The 10,052-nt window shown below is 36.8% G+C and overlaps 1 long non-coding RNA gene across 1 annotated transcript; it reads left to right on the plus strand.

Annotated features, from left to right (window-relative positions):
- The first annotated feature begins 5,853 nt into the window (after positions 1-5,853).
- On the plus strand, positions 5,854-8,763 carry LOC135441212 (uncharacterized). Its single transcript, XR_010438435.1, has 3 exons — positions 5,854-6,154; positions 8,210-8,389; positions 8,453-8,763. It is a non-coding gene; the product is annotated as an uncharacterized LOC135441212 (long non-coding RNA).
- The last annotated feature ends 1,289 nt before the right edge of the window (positions 8,764-10,052 follow it).

The following is a 10,052-nucleotide window of genomic DNA, read 5'->3' on the forward strand; positions in this document are numbered from 1 at the left end:
TATAAATCATTTATTTTTGGGGGCTTACTTGGTAAATTTTGTTTATTAGATTTGTATTATATTTAAAAAATAGCTACAAATCTAATATCCTTATTACAATAATGTGTATTAAATAACATGCATATAGTCTAAATAATGTTATAAAGTTTAAATAATAATTACAAATCATGGCGAATATTTCCCTAAAATCCAGATCGAACTGCAATAAAAATTTCTACTCTAAGCTCCAAATAGCAACTCCTTGTAGCACGATCAATGACTAAGTAGGCACCTGAAAAATGCACCTAAGCGTAAATATGTACAGATACACACATCCTCAGGGGAGATATAACTGAACTTCTAAAATTGATGTGATACCATTGAATAAATTCGCAGATTGTTGCCCTTAATTTTTATTACTTTTAACGCGAAAGCAGCTAAAATATACACCTTAATAAGTAACAAGTAACAGTACTCTAATATGGATTTCCCGATTAAAAGATACCCCGTACCTTTCGTCGAGCTGTTAAATAAATTCGAACATACTTATGTACATATGTATATGCATACAGAATGTCAAGAATGAGTTTAGAATGAAAAAAAGAAAATATGTTCACCCACCTTTTTTTTAACTGGATATTGATTATTGAAAGTTATTGGTGCTATTTCTAAAGGAATAGTTACATCAAAATGCAATATAAACAAAACAAAAACTTGAAGAGGCTCTAGTCGGGAGTTCCCGATCCGCGGGGGTACCCTGAATTCTTTTCTACCAACACCAAATGCAGGTCGCGCTTCGTGCTCGTTTGCTTTAGCAGCAATAAAAATTAATTCCAAAAATAGAAAATAAATAACACCCTAACACAGCGAGAAACAAATTTCAGCAGTAGATCTTATTGTACTATAGAATATTCGTTAAATCTCTCAAAAAGACAATTGCATTAAAATTGGTTAAAATTGGTAAGCAATATAAATTGTTGTTTTCACATGATTTATAGCTATGTGGTGCTAGCGGGGTGGTGGCGATAGATATATAATTAAAGATACTTGATTTATATATACTATTCTAGAAGCTACATGTCTAGTTTGGTGACTCTGGACTCTAAAAACCTAAGAGATTTGCTCAAAAAACACAATTTGGATATCGATCTATTGTCGATCGTACTATCGACCGTCTATTGATGCTGATCAAGACTATACGTACTTTATGGGGTCGGAGATGCTTCTTTCTACCTGTTACATACATTTGCACAAAAACATTATACCCTTTTGACCCATTTTCATTTGGCTTAGGGTATAAAAAACGAATGTACTGAAACAAATAGTTCATTTTTGTAAATTAACTTGAAATGTTGAGATTTCCGTCAATATGTAAACTCATTGTTAACAGACATAATCACAAAAACACACATACATACATACATAAAAAAAAGCATCCTCAAGGCTGGGTAACTTTTTTAGATTTATTGACCATATTCGGTATTTATTTTTTTTCTATTATATATAAAAACAAGTAAGAGGCTCTAGTCGGGAGTTCCCGAGTCGGAGAAGCCCTGAACCCTGAACAACATTAGAAACTAACAAATAAATTTAAATAAAGACTACTTGCCATCGACTCTACTCGACAGCCATACAAAACATTTTTGTTTGTGCACACAGTACAAAATACAATTCAAACGCAATTACAATGCTTTTGAAAGCATTCAATACAGACGCGCATTAATGTGAAACACATCTCAAATAAATAGTCATAATTCAATCTTCAAAAATTATGTTTGAGGCATACACCGTAATTTGTCACACCCCCATTGAGCGTAGCTATATATTCTGAAAACCAATTTATTAATGGTTTATATTTGAAGTCTTGAGTATATAATTTTGAGAGCGCTGAAAACTATTTGTTTACTAAAATAAATGCTTGCTGGACTTACAAACATAAATATACGCATGTATCTGTTCGTATGTAAAATGGTTTTTTTTACCTCGAACCCATTGAAAATAGGTGAAACGGGTGTAATGTATTTGTGCAAATGTATGTAACAGGCAGATAAGCATCAAAAGCCGAGTCGATCTAGCCATGTCCGTCTGTCCGTATGTATGAACGCAAGGATCTCAGAGCCTATATGAGCTAGAGACTTTGGAATGTAGGTCCTCCTAGTGTCCACGCAGTACGAGTTTGTTTCCGATAATCGATAGCTTGCCCAGTTTCCAAGTAATCGATAAAAATCGCTATCCAAATTGTGTTTTTTGAGCAAATCTCGTAAGATATAAGAGTTAGAGTCATCAAACTTGAATCATCAAGCTTCTAGAATAGTATATGTATATCAAGAATCTTTCATTTTATTGCTATCGCCACCACACCACTTCACGACATAGCTATTAATCAAGTAAAAACTCCAATTTGTATTGCCCACCAATATAAGCCACAATTAAATTCAATTGTCTTTTTGAGAATACACAAATATTCTATGGCACAATAAGATGTACTGTCGAAAATTTCATTAAGATCGGTTAAGAAACACAAAAGTTATGTGTTTTGGCTGCGCACGTGTTAGCAGCAGCTAGCGGAAATTGCAAAAATTTCTGTATACATGTACACGCACACATTCATGCGCGCCTTCTTTGATTTTTATTAACAGCATTGCAATTGAGATTGTATTGTATTCTGTGTTGCTATTTTAATCCGTTTTTTTCTCACTGAGACTGAATTCTTGGTGTGGCTGTTGAGTAGAGACGTTTGCAAATACATAGCGTAGTCTGTCACGAGTTCGAGACCTTTCGAGGAAACAGTTTTTTTTTTAAATGTATTTTTATACCCTGAACCCATTAAAATAGGGTAAAAAGAGTATAATGTATTTGTGCAAATGTATGTAACAGGCAGAAGGAAGTATCTCCGACCCCATAAAGTATATATATTCTTGATCAGCCGAGTCGATCTAGCCATATCCATCTTTCCGTCCGTCCATCCGTCCGTATTTATGAAAGCAATAATAAGAGCTAGAGTCACCAAACTTGACATGTAGCTTCTAGAATAGAATATATATCCAAGTATCTTTCATTTTATAGCTATCACCACCTCCCCGCTACCACCACATAGCTATAAATCAAGTAAATAAACCAATTTGTATTGCCCACTAATGTAATGCAATTGACTTTTTGAGAATATATAAATATTCTTTAGTTTGGCTGTTGAGTAGAGACAGTGGCAAGTGTCGTGGTCTGTTATGAGTTCGAATCCTATCGAGGGAACTGTTTTTTTTTTCATTTGTTTTTATTACTGCTAAAGCAAACGCGCGCGTAGCGCGAGATGCATTTGGTGTCGGTAGAAGAGGGTTCACGGTCCCTTAGTGCGAAGCGGCCGACTAGAGCCTCTTACTTGTTTAATTTATTTTTATTAATGCTTAAGCAAACGAACGTAGCGCGAGCTGCATTTAGTGTTGGAAGAAGGGGGTTCAGGGTATCCCTTATTCGGGAACTCCCGACTAGAGTCTCTTACTTGGCTTTTCATCCAAATAAATTTTTTTTTGATATAGTAGTGAGGTTTGAGGCGGTGGCACGGTTTTATGGAGTTGCGAGTTCGAGTCCGGGGAGTAACTTTTTTTTAATGCTAAAATTAAAATTATTTTTATTAATGCTAATATATTCCTTTGGAAGATGATGGTTCAGGGGCAATCCCCACTAGGGCAGTCTTAAATTTGTAAGATAAATAGATGTATCGATGTCAAAAATCTTTATACATAGTGGCATTGATTTTTTCTTGCCGATTTTTTTAGACGATGTAAGTAATGAATGTTCATTTCGATTTCACTAGTTTGGTGTAATAATTATTCACAAATTAATCAGGAGCGAGCCCGGCGCCACTGGATTGATAAACCAATTAAACTTCTCTGTCCAAACTGGACTACCCAGTGGTAGTCGTTGTATACCTATATTTCTAAAATTTTGTCCAACACACTGTGCCTTGCATAGTTAGTCCTCTACATCATTATGTATTACAGGGTATCTTGGTATTGAACAAAACATCGAAACTTAAATCGATTTTAGCTAATTGTTTTTATATTTCATGATTTATGTTCAACAATGGATTTTAAAAAAATCGTACTTTTGGAATTCCTTATTACAAGTTAAAGCCGCCAAAGACTTAGTTTTCAAAAAATTCAATTATTATTATATCCTGAACCCATTGAAAATGTGCAAAGGTACGTAACAGGTAGAAGAAAGCATCTCCGACCCCATAAAGTATATATATTCTTGATCAGCATCAATAGCCAAGTCGATCTAGCCATGTCCGCCTGTCTGTCTGTTCGTATGTATGAACGAAAGGATCTCATAACCTATAAGAGCTAGAGCTTGAAATTTTAGCTGTAGGTCCTCCTAGTGCCTGCGAGATCGAGTTTGTATCCGATATTCGATAACCTGCTTCGTTTCCATGCAATCGATATCCAAATTGTGTTTTTGGAGCAAATCTCGGGAGCTATAAGAGCTAGCGTCAGCAAATTTGACATAGCTTCTATAATAGTATATACTTATCAAGTATCCTTCATTTTATATCTATCACCACCTCCTTGCTACTACCACATAGCTATAAATCAAGTAAATAAACCAATTTGTATTGCCCACCTATGTAATGCAATTGACATCGATATCGATATCTAGTTTTTTGAGCAATTTTGGTAAATAATAAGAGCTAGAGCCACCAAACTTGACATGTAGCTTCTAGAATAGTATATATATATCATTCATTTTATAGCGATACCACCTCCCCGCTACTACCGCATAGCAATTAATCAAGTAAATAAAGCAATTTATGCTGCCCACCAATTAAGACCACAATTTAAATGCAATCGTCATTTTTAGAATACACGAATATTTTATAGTACAATAAGATCTACTGCTGAAAATTTCATCAAAATCGGTTAAGAAACATAAAAGAAAATGTATTTTGGCTGCCCACGTGTTTGCGGCAGCTAGCGCAAATTCCAAGAATATCTGTATACATGCACACATTCATGCGCGTCTGATTTTAATTCTATCGACAGCATTGCAATCGCTTGTATTGTTTTCTGTGCTGCTATTTAAATTCGTTTTCAGTCAGTTACGAGCTCGCACCCTACCGAGGAACTATTTTTGTTATTGGCTGGTGTGGCTGTTGAGTAGAATCGGCAGCAAGTAATGCGGTCAGTTACGAGTTCAAACCCTACCAAGGGAATTTTTTTGTTTTTTATATGGAAATCCTGCTTTTTGAGCAATTTTGGTAAATAATATGAGCTAGAGTCACCAAACTTGACATGTAGCTTCTAGAATAGTATATATATATATCTAGTATCTTTTATTTTATACCTATCGCCTGTTGGAAGAAGAGGGTTCAGGGTATCCCCTACTCGGGAGCTCCCGACTAGAACCTATTACTTGTTATAATTTAATTGGGTGCTTAGTGTAAAGATATCATTTACTCAAATAGTCAAATGGCATATTAATGATATATAAATTAATTATATTAACTTTCATTATAACCACATTTCTCTTCAAACAAATGTTTTAATTACATTGATTTGAATAATGTTTGTATAGTTTTCAGGTTTTTATAAGACTTTGGTCATTGGTCAACTGTTGCTTATAATACCTATTACTTAATCCCACCCTAAATTCTTATTGGTGTGAATTGTAAAACGAGACGGCAAGCATTCAGTCGCGCTTAACCTTACCAAGCGTACAAAAGAGACAAATCATGTTTCAATATGTTCGTCTTATTTTCTCATTCGTAAAAAAAACTATGAATTTGTGGTCTCCGAAGACTACAATTCATTAAAACAGGCATTATGATAACATTCCTGCCAGTTTAAAAGTTGATGCCGTCGAGAGAGCATCGTTTACCTGAAGTGAAAATATAGTGAATATAAAAAAAACCACCGCAATGCCACATCCATTTAAAGTAGCTTTTGGTGACCATATTAATATACTTCTTTGACTGCTATTATACAATCGCCTAAGAAAATTTTGCCGCTAAGTGATATAAATCGCTTTATAAAGGCACAGTTTCAAACAACTGGCAATACGCATTGCGACATAATATAAGTTTTAACGATTGTTTTATAAAAGTGCCCCGTAATATTAGCAAACCCGGCAAGGAGTTTGCTGGAGCCTTCATCCTAAAGCATCCGAATTGTTTGATAAGGTCAGTTTGTTGAGGCGATGTCGAGTCAAACAACTTGAAAAAGATTTCAGTAATTCGAAACAGACATTAAAATGCATTGCTGAACAAGCTAATGGCCACTGAAACATTATCAAAACATCAAAAAAGGTTTAATTCAAAATATAAGGTCTAACTGCTCCAGAAATAAATAAAAATAACCCAGCAGATTTATTTTCCATCAATTTTATAATCTACAAAATACAGTTTATAATTTGTATAATAATAAGCATAAGCAAGTGTATGAAATTCAAGTCAATATTTCTGGAATGGATATTATGGAATGTATGTATATACACATGCCTATGCTAAAGAATCAAAGATGTGTTTTAATGCGTAGTATTTCGTGAAAAAATCTAAATATTCTTTGCAGGGATAAAGAAAAAATTATAGGCATATTGTAGAAAAACTTAGATAATCGTGTAATAAAATATTTAACCTAACTGATTGAAAAATTATTTTCGGAAGTTTAAATTCTAATTGTATGCAGATAACTTTTGGGGTTCCTTAAGGTAGTCATCTCGGCCCGCTACTTTTTACTCCTTTCATGAAATATCTCGCTCTCTCGTAATAAAGTATGCCTATGATGGCATTTTGATCATAAGCTTAAATTCTAGTCTCATGTTATAACCTAGGTCAATAGGGCCAATCCTATTTTTACAGCTTGTTAGAGGATAGCATTAGAATCAAATAATATTGTTGATAAAAGGAGTAAAAAGTAGCGGACTGAGATGAAAACATTTAAAATATGAATTTTTAAAATTAACCTTTTGTGTTCCTTTACACGAGTACTCCGAAATCTAGTTGAGAAAACTGGCTTGGAAACCGAGAAAAAACATTTATTTTTAATCAGCAAGGGGTGAATAATTTAACCTTACAAAAATCAGTATGGCTGAAATCAGTATGCTTCTTTGCTTTAAATGATCAATTACTAGCGAAGTAAACTCATGAAGGTTAAAGGTATAGATCTACGCGTCACGAACCCGTTATTAGGTAGTGAAATAATAGAACTGCATAATTGTCGCAGTTGAAATTGAGCACACAATTTGCAAATATCTATAGTTTTCTAACTCTTATTCGATTTATTGCCTTTTTATGGAGAGGGCTCATAAAGTGCTTTCACATGTTATGGAAAAATTAAGTATCAACAGACAACTCAAAAAATATTAAAATAGGTCTACAATGTGCTGCAGCACAGTGCCAGCAGACAAGAATACACTCAGGAATTGGTGACCACACCGACTTGATAATAGGATTCAAACTGATGTTCGATACCTGAAACTAATGTGAATAAGGCAGATTTTTATTAAACCTAGAGGGGAAGATTGAAAATATAGTGCGAACTGATCGGCAATGCTCGCATCAGAATTCCCACTCCCATTTCAAATAATGGGTAAAGAATATTGATTTGGAAACTGCTTAGATGGAGAAATTAAAATCGTTTATTTTTTTTAATCTTAATTTTTTAATCTCATTAGTTCCAGTGAGAACCACGGAGGTTATTGAAACCTCACTGAGTAATCAAATATAATGTAGACATCAAGAAACAAGTAATTGCTGCATAGTTATATAGGACCAGTTCTTCCTTACTTCTTCTCCAATACGAGTGACTAGATGGAGTCTGAAGTAGTGTATTTGGGAAGAAGCACTGTAGAATCTGTGATGTCAAGTCTCAGTAAAAGCGATAATATCAAAATCGAAAACAAGAGAGCACACATTTAAAATTTCTTAAATCTTGATTGGCAAACACATTTTTTTAAAAAAGTTTTTACTTTTATAACTATCTGATATGCTGTTACTGCTGTCTAGCAACTTTTATTAGAGTGCGGATCGCGGGTTTCATAGTTCAACAATAGCTTTTGGTTTAAGGTAGCATATTTTAGATATTTACAGTTAGTAGATGGTATATTCATTTATTTTAGACTAGACTAAGTTTTATTTTGATTGCCTGAGGATTTGCATTCAGACACTAAAGGCATCTTTCGACTAGATCTGTTGGGTAGCTCCTTTCAAGCCTTGTTATCTTCTCCTCCTTAACAGGTGCCTTGCTAGGACTAAAGGGTGGTTGTGGAGCTTAAATAGGTAGCTCGCTGCTTGTCTGTTTACAATGCCGCCTATCATTGGAATGTTAAGGTCTTTTGCGATGTCCTGCGCTAGAAAATATTCGGCTCCAGAAATTTTTCGCTTGGTCTTGGCCTGGATGACGAGAACTTTATGCAAGTGAGTTTTTGCGGCTACACCGTAAACTTGGAGCCCATCTCGCCACTATATTATACCTTCTAGATGAAGACCTTGTTTCGGATAAAGAGTTTGTTGATGGAGTTGAGAAGCCAGCTTCTTCGCCGGATTTTTATTTTGACATTGTTGATTACCTCGGTGATATTATATAAAACGTAAGTCAAAGTATTTGTCTCCGAAGTATTTGTGGTCACTCACACCTGCTCTAAGAGCACACCATGGAGAAAAAGTCCGGGGCAGGAGTCTTTGCCCGGGGTATGAGTGACGGTAGCACATTTTCCAGTGCTCACTTAAACTCCACCTACAAGCGCTTGAGGTACTCCTGCAGGATGTCCGCTGCTTCATACGCCCATCTGTTCTGGCAAGGATTGCGGTCCCCGTCAGCAAACGTGTCCACCAGAAGATCCTGCCGACTAATTAGAGCGATTTCATGGGCATGTCGTGCGTAAAGAGGAAGTATGTTACCCAAAACGCTGCCTTGTAGAACGCACACTCTGAAATTTCCCCTCTGTCAGGAAGCTCGCAATGATGCTATAGAGCTGCAGATTCAATTTGTCCTTTTTTTTGGAGAGGAGACCTGCGTACCACAGCCAATCGAAGACTTGTTGGATGTCGAGCTATGCTGCCCTGTATAAACTTCTTCATTCCTGTGGTACCGTCCAAAATGAAGTTAGCCAACCGATGGAGCTGCTCCGGAGTACCATGCTTGAGTCAGAACCCAAACTGGAACTTCGGGATTGAACGTTTTATCTCCAGGGTATCCAGAATCCTTCTAAGGACGCATCTTTCCAGAATTTTGCCGAAGACAGGCAGGAGGCTGATGGGGCGATAGGACTCTAACTGATTAGGAAGCTCCCCGCTCTTGTTCTACATAATGATTTGCGCCTTCTTCCAGGCCACTGGAAAGTGACCTAGTCGAAGCGCTGCATTGAAGATGGCGACGAGAAAAAGCACCGCCTTGTATGGCAGTAACTTTTTTGTCTGGTTGTCTAAACAATCTTTCCCACGGGCTTTGTTATTTTTGAGGCTCTTTATCTCCTGCTTGACTTTTTGAAGGGTGATTAGTGCTGCAGAAAGGGACATTTGGAGTGCCGGCTCTAGAATTTGCGGGCTGGTTTCTGCCATGCGATGCGGTCTCGAACGACTTGAAACGCTCGTCCAGGTTTCAGATGAAGGCTTTGGCTCTGTTATCTGGCGATCTGGCACAGGAGCTATCGGGATGTCGCCCTGTTGGCGATACGGCGATAGATCCTGTCGATCTAGGGGTCCTAAGTACAGACGAACCCCCTTCTCAGTCGCTTTTTCTGGAAAAGAAGGACTATAACCATGGCGGGAAGCGTCCTTGTGTGCTGGCTTGTAAGCGTAGGGTACATTTATGCTGGCTTAGTGTTGGCAGCCGCGGCAGATAGTTAGCCCAACAGGGTTTGAACTGCAACGTCGGCATCCTCGGCTGTGAGGATCTGCATGCTTAGATCTAGCATGCCATTTAAATCAGCCTTAAAACGTTTTTTTGGGGTCACGAAGGGGTGGGTGTGGGTCTCCCGGTGTCCAGGCTGAGCAGTGTCATGCAGCGCAATGCCTCTACTGTCAGCTCTGTAGCTTCCACACAGCCTAAGTCGCCTTCAACAATGAGTTTCTGACCAAG

Source organism: Drosophila montana, unplaced genomic scaffold (genome assembly GCF_035044405.1).
Source record: "Drosophila montana isolate Dmon_TW-CO22-7 unplaced genomic scaffold, ASM3504440v1 contig_1866_1, whole genome shotgun sequence".
In the NCBI taxonomy this organism is placed as follows: Eukaryota; Metazoa; Arthropoda; class Insecta; order Diptera; family Drosophilidae; genus Drosophila; species Drosophila montana.